The sequence below is a fragment of the Syzygium oleosum genome, unplaced genomic scaffold, assembly GCF_021117445.2.
Source record: "Syzygium oleosum isolate NSW1041296 unplaced genomic scaffold, Sole_v2.1 Sole_v2.53, whole genome shotgun sequence".
Taxonomy (NCBI): domain Eukaryota; kingdom Viridiplantae; phylum Streptophyta; class Magnoliopsida; order Myrtales; family Myrtaceae; genus Syzygium; species Syzygium oleosum.
In genome coordinates, this window is record NW_026607537.1 from 1,057,391 (window position 1) to 1,075,621 (window position 18,231).

Genomic DNA, 18,231 nt, shown 5'->3' on the forward strand with positions numbered 1-18,231 from the left:
TTGTGAATGACCTGGGATGAGATCACAATTAGTTATTAGTTAATTATATACCAGCATCAAATGACTTACCTTAGAATTATATTGTCATTATTTCCTTCTTTTTATACACGACCTCATTTTACTTATACCAATCTTTCAATCAAATGCTAAAAGAGTCAAGATAACAACGCTAGATACTTTCTACGATCTTTTATCACCCAGCCTTTTTAAGGATGATTTGCTAATTTTTTGGCTCTCAGATATTCTTTCAAATAGACTCATGGTCTTAACAGCCTAATCTTCAGGCATAAACCGCATCAAGTCCTCTAGGTATATGTACCCAACTTAGAAACAACAAGTCAAGAGGCCAATAAAAAAACAAGACCAGTGATTAAAAAGGTTATAGAGCTGATAGAGATACTAAGAGAGCATAGATGGAAAGACACAGCAAGGATTAATGTAGAATGGGTAGTTTTGAACAGTAGCAGGACAGACTATTTAGCTCCTAAAATAATTTTGCAAGATGATGCCAAAATTGATAGATAAGATAAAGTTTGGGGCTTCTTCTCGAATAGTTAAGTCTACCGTAATATAAAGGCTTATTATGGCCAAGAAAATGACACAGTTAGCGATCATTAGCATAGTGAAAGGGTAGAACAAAAAAATTTAAAAGATCACAATAATGAGGCATATCAGGATCCTTGCTAAGCCACATCTTGGAAAATTTTCTTCGCCATTGCTCTCATCCTACTTTCGCTGTTTATTTGCTTTCATCACTAGATATTTGCTCATCCAGTGTCGTAAGGTTCCCATACCACACCAAATTCATTAACCCTTTCATATTCCAGGCAGATACGTTCTTCGGGCTCAATTTACGCAAGTGATCGATTGTGATCCCCTTTTCCCCCTTGTCCTTTCCTCTCGGACTCTTCTGTACTCTCCAGCTACCAAACTACCCATTTTGCATTAATCCATGCTGTGTCTTTCCATCTATTCTCTTTGTATATCTATCATCTCTATAATCTTTTTAATCACAGGTTTTATTTTTTTATCGGTTTTTTGACTTGCTGTTTCAATGTCAGGCACATATACCTAGAGGACTTGATGCGGTTTATGCCAGAACATTAGGCTATTAAGACAATGAGTCTATTTGAAAGAACATCTAAGAGCCAGAAAATTAGCAACTCATCCTTAAAAAGATTGGGCGGTAAAAGATCGTAGAAAGTATCCATCGTTGTTATCTTAACACTTTTAGCACTTGATTGAAATGTTGGTATAAGTCAAATGAGGTCGTATATAAAAAGATTAAACAATGACAATATAATAACCACAACGAGGAAAGACCGAACAGAAACGCGTCCGAGTCCAGAGAAAATCGAATCTCACTCAACCAGTCATCAGCTCAGATGATTTTTTTTTTTGAAAGCCGAAACATAGATAAACATCTTTTTATTTATTATTTTTCTCAAGTACATAGACAGATATAATAGATACTATACTAAACAGCCACTAAACTAATTTAAGGAACAATCTCCTCCTCCGGCCTCGTTTTCTTAAACATTCGGTAGATAAACTTGGGGAATTCGATTACCACCAGCCTTAGAACTCGTAATAAAAAGGGTAAGAAACTGACCCATTGTAAAAATATCCAGACGGCAAACAACAACTGACCCACCAAAAGAAGCCCTACCAGTGTGGCCCATCCCACTACTATAACCCCAACTGTTAGATATGCGGTTTCGCTTTTGTCGTCCCGGGTCAATATTGAAATGGCCATATCAAAAGCCCTTGTTGCCGAGAGAAAGGAAGCCCCCATCACCCACATGGCCATCCCCGTGACGATCCATCGCTTGACATATTGACCGATTATAAGTAATACAATCACACTGAGGGACCCAATAAAACTTATTGGGTACATATTGACCGATTATAAGTAATACAATCACACTGAGGGACCCAATAAAACTTATTACATTGCATATTACGAAAAATTTATACTTGTATGGGAATTTATAGGTCATGACTGCAGTACCCGCAGCATGTGTTGTACCATTTTGGCCATTTTTCAAGTCATCCGGCCAAACCCCACCGGGTGGGAACATACTGACTTGGAAAGCCATGGTGGCCAACAGTATGGCCACCACCATGAGTAGACAAGGACACAGGCCAGTTTCGGCCCGAAATCAGCCCGATCAAACACGGGCCCGCTGTTCGGAACCGAAACCTGCCAGTGGCCTACGGGCCCAGTTCCCGTTCCAAATTATATTTTTCAAAAAAATAATAATGAAATTTAATTAAAAAATCATTATTTAAATTGTTTTTTATAAAACAATTTGAACTCTAATTGCCATGTATTGTAAGTACATTGATGTCTAACTACAATACTTGGCTTGGGTGTACTAAACTCTAATTACAAGGCCTGGCTTGGGCTTTTATACGCAATGATTCTAATGCTTTTTTGTTCCCATTCGATGTGGAACTCTCGGCTTGCCTTGAACACCTTTATTGTGTGACTCTTGACTTGTCTTCATGCAAATGCCAAGATTCCCATATTGAATGGGAATTAAGAGACCATCAAAGGGGTTGTTTATAAAACCCAAGCCAAACCATGAGCATGTGAAGTTGTATGCCTTTTGTAGCTACGATCATTTGCTTGTTAAGAGCAAAGGGTTCCATTAGACCGCCTAGAACCGGACCCGACCAATGGTCCGGTTCCCGATTCTATGATTTGCCGGTCCAATTTTGCTAAAATTGACGGACCGGTCTTATCGGTTCCGAGCGAAATCGGACTAAACCAGGAACCGATTATCCCTACAATTTACATTTTGATTACAATTTATATTGAATAATTCATTATTTCATAAGTTTATAATTCATTATTTTTTTATTTCATTATTTTTAAACTTTTTAAATTATGAATTGGTTTGAAACAGAAACCGGAATTGGCACCGCGAGGGGCGGTTCCGGTTCTGGTTCACACATCGCCACGAACCGGAACCGCCGGTTCCGAATCATGGCCGTGTCTAACCATGAGGTTCTTATATGTGGAATCCTGCTAGCTTTTCTCATTTGTGTTTCTCCTTCGTCTGAGGTAGTCCATCGTTGACTTTTTTTTTTGGGTATTGAAAGAGGGGAATAGGAGAGGGGAGACTTTCTTTTTCCCTTTTGGTATTGAAGTGATATGGAATGTTCGGAATCCGCACCTTTTTATAAGCACTTTAGGAGGCTAATTTTAGGATACGTGTAAAAATGACCGAGAATTTTTTAACAGACTGACCAAGCCCCACCTCACGTTGAAACCAACCAACGCTTCCTATTCGGGAAAATGAGAAAACAACCATCAATATAAAACAAACTGCAATGACCACTTCTCTTGAAATCCACAGAAGTAGTAAGCGTGTTCCCAGACCATCCACGCGGATCTGTGGGGGCTAGCTCACCAACCATCCTCTTTCCTAGCCTGAAATATTGTACACAACTATAATGCCAATCACGAGGAAACTCTAGCGGTTCAGCCTTCCCTTGCTGCCAGCCAATCCATTCAAATGCATGGACCTTAAGATTAGGCTGTTAAGGCAATGAGTCTATTTGAAAGAACATCTAAGAGCCAGAATAAAAGACTAGGCGGTAAAAGATCGTAGAAAGTATCTAACGTTGTCATCTTGACTCTTTTAGCACTTGATTGAAATGTTGGTATAAGTCAAATGAGGTCGTATATAAAAAGAACAAAATAATGACAATATAATAACCACAACGAGGAAAGACTGAACAGAAACGCGTCCGAGTCCAGAGAGAACCGAATCTCACGCAACCAGTCATCAGCTCATATGATATTTTTTTGAAAGCCGAAACATAGATAAACATTTTTTATTTATTATTTTTCTCAAGTACATAGACATATATAATAGATACTATACTAAACAGCCACTAAACTAATTTCAGGAACAATCTCCTCCTCCGGCCTCGTTTTCTTCAACATTCGGTAAACAAACTTGGGGAATTCGATTACGACCAGCCTTAGCACTCGTAATAAAAAGGGGAAGAAATTGACCCATTGTAAAAATCTCCAGACGGCAAACAACAATCGACCCACCAAAAGAAGCCCCACCAGTGCGGCCCATCCCACTATTACAACCCCAACTGTTCGATATGTGGTTTCGCTTTTGTCGTTCCGGGTCAATACTGAAATGGCCATATCAAAAGCCCCCGTTGCCGAGAGAAAGGAAGCCCCCATCACCTAAATGGCCATCCCCGTGACAATCCGTCGCTTGACATATTGACCGATTATAAGTAATACAATCACACTGAGGGACCCAATAAAACTTATTACATTGTATATTACGAAAAATTTATACTTGTAGGGGAATTTGTAGGCCATGACTGCAGTACCCACAGCATGTATCGTACCATTTTGGCCATTTTTCAAGTCATTCGGCCAAACCCTACCGGGTGGGGACATATTGACTTGGAAAGCCATGGTGGCCAACAGTATGGCCACCACCATGAGTAGACATGGCCACATGCCGGTTTCGGCTCGAAACCGGCCCTGTTAAAACCCAGGCCCGTGGTTCGGAACCGAAATTGGCCAGTGGCCGACGGGCTCAATTCCAGTTCCAAATTATTTTTTAAAAAAAATAATGATGAAATTTAATAAAAAACATCATTATTTAATTTTTTTTATAAAACAATTTGAACTCTAATTGCCATGTATTGTAAGTTCATTGATCTCTAATTATAATACTTGGCTTGGGTGTACTGAACTCTAATTATAAAAATCGGACCGGTAAATCATAAAATCGGGAACCGGACCATTGGTCGGGTCCGGTTCTAGGCGGTCTAATGGAACCCTTTGCTATTAACTAGCAAAGGATCGTAGCTACAAAAGGCATACGGCTTCACATGCTCATGGTTTGGCTTGGGTTTTATACACAACCCCTTTGATGGTCTCTTCATTCCCATTCAATGTGGGACTCTTGGCATTTGCATAAAGACAAGTCAAGAGTCACGCAATAAAGGTGTTCAAGGAAAACCGAGAGTCCCACTTCGAATGGGAACGAAAAAGCATTAGAATCATTGCGTATAAAGCCCAAGCCAAGCCTTGTAATTAGAGTTCAGTACACGCAAGCCAAGTATTATAATTAGAGATCAATGCACTTACAATACATGGCAATTAGAGTTCAAATTGTTTTATAAAAAAATTAAATAATGATTTTTTTATTAGATTTCATTATTATTTTTTTTAAATAATTTGGAACTGGAATTAGGCCCGTAGGCCAGTGGCCGGTTTCGGTTCCAAACCTTGCCCAGGGTTTGACCGGGCTGGTTTCGGTCCAAAACCGGCCTGTGGCCATGTCTACACGTGGTGGTGGCCATACTGTTGGCCACCATGGCTGTCCAAGTTAGTATGTCCCCACCCGGTGGGGTTTGGCCGGATGACTTGAAAAATGGCCAAAATGGTACGATACATGCTGCGGGTACTGCAGTCATGGCCTACAAATTCCCCTGCAAGTATAAATTTTTCGAAATATGCAATGTAATAAGTTTTCTTGGGTCCCTCAGTGTGATTGTATTACTTATAATCGGTCAATATGTCAAGCGACGGATCGTCACGAGGATGGCCATGTGGGTGATGGGGGCTTCCTTTCTCTCGGCGACGGGGCTTTGATATGGCCATTTCAAGTATTGACCAGGACTATTGTAAAAGCGAAACCCCATATCGAACGGTTGGGGTTGTAGTAGTGGGATGGGCCGCATTGGCGGTGGCTTCTTTTGGTGGGTCAGTTGTTGTTTGCCGTCTGGAGATTTTTACAATGGGTTAATTTCCTCCCCTTGTTATTACGAGTCCTAAGGCTGGTGGTAATCGAATTCCCCAAGTTTGTCTACCGAATGTTGATGAAAACGAGGAGGGAGGAGGAGATTGTTCTTGAAATTAGTTTAGTGGCTGTTTAGTATAGTATCTATTATATATGTCTATGTACTCGAGAAAAATAATACATAAAAAGATGTTTATCTATTTTTCGGCTTTAAAAAAAAAATCATCTGAGTTGATGACTGGTTGCGTGAGATTCTGTTCACTCTGGACTCAGACGCGTTTCTATTCGGTCTTTCCTCGTTGTGGCTATTATAGTGTCATTATTTTATTCTTTTTATATACGATCTCATTTGACTTATACGAACATTTCAATCAAGTGCTAAAAGAGTCAAGATAACAACGCTAGATACTTTCTACGATCTTTTACTGCCCGGTCTTTTATTCTGGCTCTCAGATGTTCTTTCAAATAGACTCATTGTCTTAACAGCCTAATCTTAAGGTCCATGCTTTTGAATGGATTGACTGTCAGCGAGGGAAGACTGAACTGCTAGAGTTTCCTCGTGATTGGCATTATAGTTGTGTACAATATTTCAGGCTAGGAAAGATGATGGTTGGTGATCAAGCCCCCACAAATCCACATGGATGGTTCGGGATCACGCTGACTTCTTATGTGGATTTCAAGAGAAGTGGTCCTTGTAGTTTGTTTTATATAGATGGTTGCTTTCTCATTTTGCCGAATAAGAAGCGTTGGTTGGTTTCAACGTGAGGCGGGCCTTGGTCAGCCTGTTAAAAAATTCTCGGTCATTTTTACACGTATCCTAAAATTAACCTCCTAAAGTGCTTATAAAAAGGTGCGTATTCCCAACATTCCATATCACTTCAATACCAAAAGGGAAAAAGAAAGTCCGCGCTCTCCTATTCCCTTCTTTCAATACCCAAAAAAAACAGTCGGCGATGGACTACCTCAGACGAAGGAGCAACACAAATGAGAAAAGCTGGCAGGATTACATACATAAGAGCCTCATGGTTAGACATGGCCACGATTCGGAACCAGCGGTTCTGTTCGTACAAGTGTGAACCGTAACCTGAACCGCCCCTAGCGGTTCCGATTCCGTTACGGTTTCGAACCAATTCGTAATTTAAAAGTTTTAAAAATAATGAAATAAAAAAATAGGGAATTATAAACTCATGAAATAATGAATTATTCAATATAAATTGCAATCAAAATGTAAATTGTAGGGGTAATCGGTTCCCGGTTCGGTCCGGTTCCACTCGAAACCGGTAAGATCGGTCCATCAATTTTAGAAAAATCGGACCGGTAAATCATAAAACCGGGAACCGGACCATTGGTCGGGTCCGGTTCTAGGTGGTCCAATGGAACCCTTTGCTCATAACTAGCAAAGAATCGTAGCTACAAAAGGCATACAGCTTCACATGCTCATGGTTTGGCTTGGGTTTTTATACACAACCCCTTTGATGGTCTCTTCATTCCCATTCAATGTGGGACTCTTGGCATTTGCATGAAGACAAGTCAAGAGTCACGCAATAAAGGTGTTCAAGGCAAACCGAGAGTCCCACTTCGAGTAGGAACGAAAAAGCATTAGAATCATTGCGTATAAAGCCCAAGCAAAGCCTTGTAATTAGAGTTCAGTACACGCAAGCCAAGTATTGTAATTAGAGATAAATGCACTTACAATACTTGGCAATTAGAGTTCAAATTGTTTTATAAAAAAATTAAATAATGATTTTTTTATTAGATTTCATTATTATTTTTTTTAAAAATATAATTTGGAAATGGAATTAAGCCCGTAGGCCAGTGGCCGGTTTCGGTTCCGAACCTTGCCCGGGGTTTGACCGGGCTGGTTTCGGGCCGAAACCGGCCTGTGGCCATGTCTATACGTGGTGGTGGCCATACTGTTGGCCACCATGGCTTTTCAAGTCAGTATGTCCCCACTCGGTGGGGTTTGGCCGGATGACTTGAAAAATGGCCAAAATGGTACGATACATGTTGCGGGTACTACAGTCATGGCCTACAAATTCCCCTGCAAGTATAAATTTTTCGAAATATGCAATGTAATAAGTTTTATTGGGTCCCTCAGTGTGATTGTATTACTTATAATCGGTCAATATGTCAAGCGACGGATTGTCACGGGGATGGCCATTTAGGTGATGGGGGCTTCCTTTCTCTCGGCAACGGGGGCTTTTGATATGGCCATTTCAGTATTGACCAGGGACGACAAAAGCGAAACCGCATATCGAACAGTTGGGATTGTAGTAGTGGGATGGGTCGCACTGGGGAGGCTTCTTTTGGTGGGTCAGTTGTTGTTTGCCGTCTGGAGATTTTTACAATGGGTCAATTTCCTCCCCTTGTTATTACGAGTCCTAAGGCTGGTGGTAATCAAATTCCCCAAGTTTGTCTACCGAATGTTGAAGAAAACAAGGCGGGAGGAGGAGATTGTTCTTGAAATTAATTTAGTGGCTGTTTAGTATAGTTTCTATTATATATGTCTATGTACAAGAGAAAAATAATAAATAAAAAGATGTTTATCTATGTTACGGCTTTCAAAAAAAAATCATCTGAGTTGATGACTGGTTGCGTGAGATTCGGTTCTCTCTGGACTTGGACGTGTTTCTATTCGGTCTTTCCTCGTTGTGGCTATTATAGTGTCCTTATTTTATTCTTTTTATATACGACCTCATTTGACTTATACCAACATTTCAACCAAGTGCTAAAAGAGTCAAGATAACAATGCTAGATACTTTCTACGATCTTTTACCGCCCGGTCTTTTATTCTGGCTCTCAGATGTTCTTTCAAATAGGCTCATTGTCTTAACAGCCTAATCTTAAGCTCCATGCTTTTGAATGGATTGACCGTCAGCGAGGGAAGGCTAAACTGCTAGAGTTTCCTCGTGATTGGCATTATAGTTGTGTACAATATTTCAGGCTAGGAAAGAGGATGGTTGGTGATCCAGCCCCCACAGATCCACATGGATGGTCTGGGATCACGTTGACTTCTTCTGTGGATTTCAAGAGAAGTGGTCCTTGCAGTTTGTTTTATATAGATGGTTGCTTTGTCATTTTGCTGAATAAGAAGCGTTGGTTGGTTTTAACGTGAGGCGGGCCTTGGTCAGCCTGTTAAAAAATTCTCGGTCATTTTTACACGTATCCTAAAATTAACCTCCTAAAGTGCTTATAAAAAGGTGTGTATTCCCAACATTCCATATCACTTCAATACCAAAAGGGAAAAAGAAAGTCCGCACTCTCCTATTCCCTTCTTTCAATACCCAAAAAAAACAGTCGGCGATGGACTACCTCAGACAAAGGAGAAACACAAATGAGAAAAGCTGGCAGGATTCCATACATAAGAGCCTCATGGTTAGACATGGCCACAATTCGGAACCGGCGGTTCCGGTTCGTGGCCAAGTGTCAACCAGAACTGGAACCACCCCTAGCGGTTCCGATTCCGGTTACGGTTTCGAACCAATTCGTAATTTAAAATTTTAAAAAATAATGAAATAAAAAAATAGGGAATTATAAACTCATGAAATAATGAATTATTCAATATAAATTACAATCAAAATGTAAATTGTAGGGATAATCGGCTCCCGGTTCGGTCCGGTTCCACTCGAAACCGGTAAGACCGGTCCCTCAATTTTAGAAAAATCGGACCGGTAAATCATAAAACCGGGAACCGGACCATTGGTCGGGTCCGGTTCTAGGCGGTCCAATGGAACCCTTTGCTCTTAACTAGCAAAGGATCGTAGCTACAAAGGGCATACAGCTTCACATGTTCATGGTTTGGCTTGGATTTTATACACAACCCCTTTGATGGTCTCTTCATTCCCATTCAATGTGGGACTCTCGGCATTTGTATGAAGACAAGTCAAGAGTCACGCAATAAAGGTGTTCAAGGCAAACCGAGAGTCCCACTTCGAATGGGAATGAAAAAGCATTAGAATCATTGCGTATAAAGCCCAAGCCAAGCCTTGTAATTAGAGTTCAGTACACCCAAGCCAAGTATTGTAATTAGAGATCAATGCACTTACTATACTTGGCAATTAGAGTTCAAATTGTTTTAGAAAAAAATTAAATAATGATTTTTTTATTAGATTTCATTATTATTTTTTTAAAAAATAATTTGGAACTGGAATTGGGCCCCGTAGGCCACTGGCCGGTTTCGGTTCCGAACCGTGGGCCCAGGTTTGACCGGGCTGGTTTCAGGCCGAAACCGGCCTGTGGCCACGTCTACTCATGGTGGTGGCTAAACTGTTGGCCACCATGGCTTTCAAAGTTAGTATGTCCCCACCCGGTGGGGTTTGGCCGGATGACTTGAAAAATGACCAAAATGGTACGATACATGCTGCGGGTACTGCAGTCATGGCCTACAAATTCCCCTACAAGTATAATTTTTTTGTAATATGCAATGTAATAAGTTTTGTTGGGTCCCTCAGTGTGATTGTATTACTTATAATCGGTCAATATGTCAAGCGACGGATCGTCACGGGGATGGCCATGTAGGTGATGGGGGCTTCCTTCCTCTCGGCAACGGGGGCTTTTGATTTGGCCATTTCAGTATTGACCAGGGATGACAAAAGCGAAACCGCATATCGAACAGTTGGGGTTGTAGTAGCGGGATGGACCGCACTGGTGGGGCTTCTTTTGGTGGGTCAGTTGTTGTTTGCCGTCCGGAGATTTTTACAATGGGTCAATTTCCTCCCCTTTTTATTACGAGTCCTAAGGCTGGTGGTAATCGAATTCCCCAAATTTGTCTACTGAATGTTGAAGAAAACGAGGCGGGAGGAGGAGATTGTTCTTGAAATTAGTTTAGTGGCTGTTTAGTATAGTATCTATTATATATGTCTATGTACTTGAGAAAAAAAATAAATAAAAAGATGTTTATCTATGTTTCGGCTTTAAAAAAAAAATCATCTGAGCTGATGACTGGTTGCGAGAGATTCGGTTCTCTCTGGACTCGGACACGTTTCTATTCGGTCTTTCCTCGTTGTGGCTATTATAGTGTCATTATTTTATTCTTTTTATATACGACCTCATTTGACTTATACCAACATTTCAAACAAGTACTAAAAGAGTTAAGATAACAACGCTAGATACTTTCTACGATCTTTTACCGCGCAGTCTTTTATTCTGGCTCTGAGATGTTCTTTCAAATAGACTCATTGTCTTAATAGCCTAATCTTAAGATCCGTGCATTTGAATGGATTGACTGTCAGCGAGGGAAGGCTGAACGGCTAGAGTTTCCTCATGATTGGCATTATAGTTGTGTACAATATTTCAGGCTAGGAAAGGGATGGTTGGTGAGCCAGCCCCCATAGATCCACTTGGATGGTCCGGGATCACGCTTACTTCATCTGTGGATTTCAAGAGAAGTGGTCCTTGCAGTTTGTTTTATATAGACGGTTGTTTTCTCATTTTCCCGAATAAGAAGCGTTGGTTGGTTTCAACGTGAGGTGGGGCTTGGCCAGTCTGTTAAAAAATTCTCTGTCATTTTTACACGTATCCAAAAATTAACCTCCTAAAGTGCTTATAAAACAGCCACTAAACTAATTTCAAGAACAATCTCCTCCTCCCTCCTTGTTTTCTTCAACATTCGGTAGACAAACTTGGGGAATTCGATTACCACCAGCCTTACGACTCATAATAACAAGGGGAGGAAATTGACCCATTGTAAAAATCTCCAAACGGCAAACAACAACTGACCCACCAAAAGAAGCCCCGCCAATGCGGCCCATCCCATTACTACAACCCCAACTGTTCGATATGGGGTTTCGCTTTTGTCGTCCCCTGGTCAATACTGAAATGGCCATATCGAAAGCCCCCGTCGCCGAGAGAAAGGAAGCCCCCATCACCCACATGGCCATCCCCGTGACGATCCGTCGCTTGACATATTGACCGATTATAAGTAATACAATCACACTGAGGGACCCAATAAAACTTATTACATTGCATATTTCGAAAAATTTATACTTGCAGGGGAATTTGTAGGCCATGACTGCAGTACCCGCAGCATGTATCGTACCATTTTGGCCATTTTTCAAGTCATCCGGCCAAACCCCACCGGGTGGGGACATACTGACTTGGAAAGCCATGGTGGCCAACAGTATGGCCACCACCACGTGTAGACATGGCCACAGGCTGGTTTCGGCCCGAAACCAGCCCGGTCAAACCCCGGGCAAGGTTCGGAACCGAAACCGGCCACTAGCCTACGGGCCTAATTCCATTTCCAAAATATATTTTTAAAAAAAATAATAATGAAATCTAATAAAAAAATCATTATTTAATTTTTTTATAAAACAATTTGTACTATAATTGCCATGTATTGTAAGTGCATTAATCTCTAATTACAATACTTGGCTTGCGTGTACTGAACTCTAATTACAAGGCTTGGCTTGGGCTTTATACGCAATGATTCTAATGCTTTTTCGTTCCCATTCGAAGTGGGACTCTCGGTTTGCCTTGAACACCTTTATTGCGTGACTCTTGACTTGTCTTCATGCAAATGCCAAGAGTCCCACATTGAATGGGAATGAAGAGACCATCAAAGGGGTTGTGTATAAAACCCAAGCCAAACCATGAGCATGTGAAGCTGTATGCCTTTTGTACCTACGATCCTTTGCTAGTTAAGAGCAAAGGGTTCCATTGGACCGCCTAGAACCGAACCCGACCAATGATCCGGTTCCCGGTTTTATGATTTACCGGTCCCTATTTTTTATTTCATTATTTTTAAAATTTTTAAATTACGAATTGGTTCGAAACCGTAACCGGAATTGGAACCGCTGGGGGCGGTTCCGGTTCTGGTTCACACATGGCCACGAACCGGAACCGCCGATTTCGAATCGTGGCCATGTCTAACCATCAGGCTCTTATGTATGGAATCCTGCCAGCTTTTCTCATTTGTGTTTCTCCTTCGTCTGAGGTAGTCCATCGCCGACTTTTTTTTTTGGGTATTGAAAGAGGGGAATAGGAGAGCGCGGACTTTCTTTTTCCCTTTTGGTATTGAAGTGATATGGAATGTGGGGAATCCGCACCATTTTATAAGCACTTTAGGAGGTTAATTTTAGGATACATGTAAAAATGAAAAAGAATTTTTTAACGGACTGACCAAGCCCCATCTCACGTTGAAACCAACCAACGCTTCTTATTCGGGAAAATGAGAAAACAACCATCTATATAAAACAAACTGCAAAGACCACTTCTCTTGAAATCCACAGAAGAAGTCAGCGTGATCCCGGACCATCCACATGGATCTATGGGGGCTGGCTCACCAACCATCCTCTTTCCTAGCCCGAAATATTGTACACAACTATAATGCCAATCACGAGGAAACTCTAGCCGTTCAGCCTTCCCTCGCTGACAGTCAATCCATTCAAATGCATGGATCTTAAGATTAGGCTGTTAAGACAATGAGTCTATTTGAAAGAACATCTAAGAGCCAAAATAAAAGACTCGGCGGTAAAAGATCGTAGAAAGTATCTAGCGTGTTAATTCTTTTAGCACTTGATTGAAATATTGATATAAGTCAAATGAGGTCGTATATAAAAAGAATAAAATAATGACATTATAATAGCCATAACGAGCAAAGACCGAATAGAAATGCGTCCGAGTCCAAAGAGAACCGATTCTCACGCAACCAGTCATCAGCTCAAATGATTTTTTTTTTGGAAGCCGAAACATAGATAAACATCTTTTTATTTATTATTTTTCTCAAGTACATAGACATATATAATAGATACTATACTAAACAACCACTAAACTAATTTCAAGAACAATCTCCTCCTCCGGCCTCGTTTTCTTCAACATTCGGTAAACAAACTTGGGGAATTCGATTACCACCAGCCTTAGGACTCGTAATAAAAAGGGGAGGAAATTGACCCATTGTAAAAATCTCCGGACGGCAAACAACAACTGACCCACCAAAAGAAGCCCCGCCAGTGCGGCCCATCCCACTACTACAACCCCAACTGTTCGATATGCGGTTTCGCTTTTGTTGTCCCCGGTCAATACTGGAATGGCCATATCAAAACCCCCTGTCGCCGAGAGAAAGGAAGCCCCCATCACCCACATGGCCATCCCCGTGACGATTCGTCGCTTAACATATTGACCGATTATAAGTAATACAATCAAACTGAGGGACCCAAAAAAACTTATTACATTGCATATTTCGAAAAATTTATACTTGTAGGGGAATTTGTAGGCCATGACTGCAATACCCGCAGCATGTATCGTACCATTTTGGCCTTTTTTCAAGTCATCCGGCCAAACCCCACCAGGTGGGGACATATTGACTTGGAAAGCCATGGTGGCCAACAGTATGGCCGCCACCATGAGTAGACATGGCCACAGGCCGGTTTCGGCCCGAAACCAGCCCGGTCAAACCCGAGCCCGCGGTTCGAAACCGAAACCGGCCAGTAGCCTACGGGCCCAATTCCAGTTCCAACTTATTTTAAAAAAATAATAATAATGAAATTTAATAAAAAAACATTATTTAATTTTTTTTTATAAAACAATTTGTACTCTAATTGCCATGTATTGTAAGTGCATTGATCTCTAATTACAATACTTAGGTTGGGTGCATTGCACTCTAATTACAAGGCTTGGCTTGTACTTTATACGCAATGATTCTAATGCTTTTTTGTTCCCGTTCGATGTGGGACTCTCGGTTTGCCTTGAACACCTTTGTTGCGTGACTCTTGACTTGTCTTCATGTAAATGCCAAGAGTCCCATATTGAATGGGAATGAAGAGACCATCAAAGGGGTTGTGTATAAAACCCAAGCCAAACCATGAGCATATGAAGTTGTATGCCTTTTGTAGCTACGATCTTTTGCTAGTTAAGAGCAAAGGGTTCCATTGGACCGCCTAGAACCGAACCGGACCAATGGTCCGGTTCCCGGTACTATGATTTGCCGGTCCGATTTTTTTAAAATTGAGGGACCGATCTTACTGGTTCCGAGTGGAACCGGACCGAATCGGGAACCGATTATCCCTACAATTTACATTTTGATTACAATTTATATTGAATAATTCATTATTTCATAATTTTATAATTCATTATTTTTTTAATTTTTAAATTACGAAATGGTTCGAAATCGGAACTGCTAGGAGTTGTTCCAGTTTCGGTTCACACATGGCCACGAACCGGAACCGCCAGTTCCGAATCGTGGCCATGTCTAACCATGAGGCTCTTATGTATGGAATCCTGCCAGCTTTTCTCATTTGTGTTTCTCTTTCGTTTGAGGTAGTCCATCGCCGACTTTTTTTTTTGGGTATTGAAAGAGGGGAATAGGTGAGCGCGGATTTTCTTTTTCCCTTTTGGTATTGAAGTGATATGGAATGTTAGGAATCCGCACCTTTTTATAAGCACTTTAGGAGGTTAATTTTAGGATACGTGTAAAAATGACCAAGCCCCACCTCACGTTGAAACCAACCAGCGCTTCTTATTCGGGAAAATGAGAAAACAACCATCAATATAAAACAAGCTGCAAGGACCACTTCTCTTGAAATCCACAGAAGTAGTCAGCGTGATCCCGGACCATCCACGTGGATCTGTGGGGCCTGGCTCACCAACCATCCTCTTTACTAGCCTAAAATATTATACACAACTATAATGCGAATCACGAGGAAACTCTAGCAGTTCAGCCTTCTGTCGCTGACTATCAATAAATTAGTTTGTATATAAAAAAAATAAAAGAATGACAATATAATTCTAAGGTAAGTCATGGGAAGCAGGTATATAATTAAGTGATAACTAATTGTGACCTCATCTAAGGTTCTTGACAACCGACCAACCCAAAAGTACACAATACGCCACAATTAGAACCTCTTAGCCTTTGTGTCTAGAATTGCATTTTAACGGTGCTTGACCCGGTCGTCCTGCTTGAGTGGGTGAGCTTGATCTTGATCATAGGTGCACTAGTCTGTAGCCCCACCATATCTTATCTTAGGAAGAAGACTATGTAGGAGCTCATGCTACGGAATTGGGAGGAAATGGTGTTGATGTTGGTATGTGGGAGGTTGGTCTCTAGTTGGGGCATCTGAATCATTGTGTTTTTTTATTGAGAGCAACCTTGGTACGTGAAAAATGGTTTTTTATTTGATTTATGGATTGAGGAAAGCAGTGCAGAATTGTCTGTGGTTGGGGCTGATCTTGCTAGCATGGCACTTCCTATTTGATAAAAAGGTTGAGAGAGACCACTAGCAAGAACCTTCGGTTGGCGACCAAGATCTTGGTGAGTTTCTTGGTTGGCATAGTTATTTAGCTTGCGAAGACTCTTATAGTCATGGTCTTGGCATATTTCTTCCACGTGAGCACCTATTTCGACAGGATTTAGTAGGCTTTGTTCAATCAGCATGTGCTCGAGACACTTTCAGGCCCGTTAGTCGAGATGAGGAAAATGGAAGAAGCAAAGGAGAAGATTGCAGTTGAAGTTGAGAAGCTACAGAAGGCAAGGGCTTTATACCTCTCTACCTTAATGCGGCTTAATTGCCAGCGAATGGTAGTGGGAGAGTGTAGAGCAGACTATTCAGCTCCTAAAAGTATTTTGCAAGATGATGCCAAAATTGATAGATAAGATAAAGTTTGGGGATTTTTCTCGAATAGTTTATCCTATTGTATAAAATGGCTTAATGTGGCCAAAACAACGATATGGATAGGGATCATCAGGACAGTGAAAGAGTAGAACAAAAAAATTTAAAGGATCCCAATATTAAAGGCGTACTTGGATCCTGCTAAGCCGCACTCTGGAAAATTTCATTCGGCGCTGCCGTGGCCTCACTTTCGCTATTTATTTGCTTCGTAGATTTATCATCCCCAGATATTTGCTCATCCAGTGTCGTGAGGTTCCCATGCCGCACCAAATTCATTAGCCTCTTTATATTCTAGGGAGATCCATTCTTTGAACTCAGTTTATGCAAGTGATCGATTGTGATCCCCTCATCCCCCTTTCCTTTCTTTTAGGACTCTTCTGCACTCTCCAGATACCTATCACTCACCCACTACCTTTTGCTGGCTATTAAGCCGCATTAAGGTTGGGAAGTATCATAGCCATCGCCTTCTGCAACTTCTCAGCTTCGACTGCAATATTCTCCTTCTCTTCCTCCATTTTCCTCATCTTGACTAACGGGCTTGAAAGTGTCTTGCTCACATGCTGATTGAACAAAGCCTACTGAATCCTATCAAAGTAGGTGCTCACGTGAAAGGAAGATGCCAAGATCTTTACTATAAGAGTCTTCGCAAGCCAAATAATAGTGCCAACCAAGAAACTCACCATGACCTTGGTCACTAACCGAAGGTTCTTACTACTAGTCTCTCTCTCAACCTTTTTATCAAACAAGAAGTGCCATGCTAGCAAGACCAGCCTAAACCACAAACAATTTTGCACTGCTTTCCTCATCTCATAAATTAAATAGAGAAGCCTTTTCCACGCACCAAAGATCCTCTCAATAAAGAACACAATGATCCTAATGTCCTAACTAGAGACCAACCTCCCACATATCAACACCAACACCATTACCTCTTAGTTCTGCAGCATGAGCTTCCACAAAGTCTTCTTCCTAAGATGTGGAATGGTGAGGCTACAGACTAGTGCATCAATGATAAAGATCAAACTCACCCACTTAAGCAGGACCACTAGGTCAAGCACCATCTAAATGCAATCCCAGACATAAAGGCTAAGAGATCCTACTTGTGGCGCATTGTGTACTTTTTGGCTGGTTAGTTGTGAATGACCTTGGATGAGGTCACAATTAGTTATTACTTAATTATATACCAGCATCCCATGACTTACCTTAGAATTATATTGTCATTATTTCCTTCTTTTTATACACGACCTCATTTTACTTGTACCAATCTTTCAATCAAGTGCTAAATGAGTCAAGATAACAACGCTAGACACTTTCTACGATCTTTTACCACCCAGTCTTTTTAAGGATGATTTGCTAATTTTCTGGCTCTCAGATATTCTTTCAAATGGACTCATTGTCTTAACAGCCTAATCTTTGGGCATAAATCGCATCAAGTCCTCTAGGTATATGTACTCGACATAGAAACAGCAAGTCAAAAGGCCAATAAAAAAACAAGACCAGTGATTAAGAAGGTTATAGAGCTGATAGAGATACAAAGAGAGCATAGATGGAAAGACACGGCATGGATTAATGTAGAATGAGTAGTTTTGAATTGTAGCAAGGCAAAGTATTCAGCTCCTAAAATAATTTTGCAAGATGATGCCAAAATTGATAGATAAGATAAAGTTTGGGGCTTCTTCTTGAATAGTTAAGTCTACCGTAATATAAAGGCTTAATATGGCCACGACAATGACACAATTAGAGATCATCAGGATAGTGAAAGAGTAAAACAAAAAAATTAAAAAGATTACAATAATGAGGCGTATCTAGATCCCTGCTGAGCCATATCCTGGAAAAAT

At 40.9% G+C, this 18,231-nt stretch overlaps 1 pseudogene; it reads right to left on the minus strand.

Moving 5' to 3' along the window:
- Window positions 1-180: 180 nt before the first annotated feature.
- LOC130136880 (mechanosensitive ion channel protein 8-like) lies at window positions 181-17,454 on the minus strand (annotated as a pseudogene).
- Between the last annotated feature and the right edge of the window lie 777 nt (window positions 17,455-18,231).